The following is a 2037-nucleotide window of genomic DNA, read 5'->3' as shown; positions in this document are numbered from 1 at the left end:
ATGCTGGTAAGTTACTACTCTCACAAGTTTTGTGACACTGTTGCCCTAGTATATTTTGGAGGCATAAGATTGTGGATCAAAGGTTTTGTGGCTGGGCTGATATATACATTTCTCTTTTGGTACTTTTCTGTACCAAAGATCCCATAATATAGGGGTGAATGTTCAATATGGGTACCAGCTGGTCTCACAATGTGCAATGAATTATGTGGGAGCTGTCCTCAGCAATGGATTTTACTGTTCGGTTTATGAGAGCAACCTATTAGGTTGGTAACAATCTGGGTTATTTGGGTATTTTCATTGGATTTCTTTGGACAACACCTTAATTGGAAGTAACCCATTCATGGTATTCAAAGTTCTGTTTGGTAACAAAAGATGGCCAGGGGGACTTTGTCTGTTTCATTTGGAAACATTATTAGGATTGCATTCATGTATTTTAGAACTATCACTGCAGTAGATTTCAGTACCTTTCCTCAAATACCCCAATACTCTTAGTCTCCCCACATTTGTTCCCTTAATCCCATCTTCTCTGCCCCTCCGCCCACAAGAAGACTTGTATGGTCCTTCTGCCCCCAATCTATGTATAAAATCTATTTTATTTTCCCATCTGAGAGAGATCCAAGTGTTCCCAACTTGTCCCTTCTTCCATACCTCACTTTTCTGGGACTATGGATTGCAGCATGGTTATCATTTTCCTAATATTCATATATAAGTAGATATATAGCATGTTATCATTCTGGATGGGGTTTTCTTACTCAGGATGAATTTTTTTCTAGTTCCACTTATTTCCCTAAAAATGTCATGGTGTCTTTTTTTTTTCACTATAAAACTGAGCAGTTTTTACTTTTCTTTTTCTTTACAATTTAATAATCCTTGATGACTGCATATGGGAAAGGCAGTTTGGTAGTATTCAGAAAGATCACAATGATGATGTTTTCCAAAGGATATGTAGTCTTCAGTGGAAGTCACTATCAAACCAGCAAGACAGCATTTATGCACCCATCATTTTCAGGATTGATAGTAACTTGGGCATACTTTCCCCAGATAACTTTGCCTCCTTGTGTCACCAGGCCCAATTCACTCACATTCACTTCAATAACTGTGCCTTTGGTGATTACACCCAGAGTTGTATATAATGGGGATGATGGGTTCTTTTTTACACCAAGTATTGGCAGGCAAAAAGTAGCTTTCATCTCAGGATGTGAGACATAGGCTTTTTTGAAGCGCAGGCCCATTGGCCTAATGAACCTTTCATATTTCGGTGGTTTTCTTGTAAAGCCATCACCAACAAAGCAGACTTTAGTAACCATCCTTTTCTATGCCTTCTTTTTTCTTTTTCCTGTTTGAATAACTTTCAATACTTCTGTTTCTCCTTGGGCATGGACTTTGGGTAGAGGGACTTCCCATTTCCCCGCCTTCTCTTTTCATTTCTACTTAATCATGTTGGAAAGTCCTTTTGCTCTAGACTGTCCATCTCTGTCCAGCAGATAGGTGGGTACTGCTCCTTGTGGGGTCTTCTCATCATCCTTTTGTTTGGTGTTTCTCTTTTCATGCATCTTAATAGTCTTTTTCATTTGTATTTTCTCAGCATGGCGCTGTTTATGGTAGAGCTTAGCCTTCAGGCCAATATTTTTTTGGCCTTCTTTGAACGTTCATGGGCCTCCCGGCTTTCTTTCTCTTTTTCTCATGGTAAACCAAACGATGCCCATAGCGTTTGCAGTGGAATTCAATATATTCATTTTGTGGCATGATGACAGCCGCGGAACAGCTGTCTGCGACCTCCTGGGTGCTAAAAGCCTCTTCTGGGTCTCACTGGTCCACGAGCCCACTTTGTGGAAGCGGTGTCTTTTTTTTTTTTTTAACACGTAAGTAATATTCCATTTTTTATGCATCAGGTTTTCTTTATCCACACTTCTATTGAGGGGCATTGAGGTTGTTTCTTGTTTTTGCTTATTATAATACTTAATTTCAAAACTATAACAATTGAAAAATCTATGGGGTTTGTACATCTGCATTTCTTTTTAAATTGTGTTTATTTAT

General features: G+C 38.8%; 1 pseudogene; it reads right to left on the bottom strand.

Moving 5' to 3' along the window:
- Window positions 1–821: 821 nt before the first annotated feature.
- LOC127224447 (ribosome biogenesis protein NSA2 homolog) lies at window positions 822–1830 on the bottom strand (annotated as a pseudogene).
- Window positions 1831–2037: the final 207 nt, after the last annotated feature.

This window comes from Phodopus roborovskii, unplaced genomic scaffold, assembly GCF_943737965.1.
Source record: "Phodopus roborovskii unplaced genomic scaffold, PHOROB, whole genome shotgun sequence".
In the NCBI taxonomy this organism is placed as follows: domain Eukaryota; kingdom Metazoa; phylum Chordata; class Mammalia; order Rodentia; family Cricetidae; genus Phodopus; species Phodopus roborovskii.
Note: the sequence above shows the minus strand (reverse complement) of the source record. Positions and strands in the feature narration are given on the sequence as shown.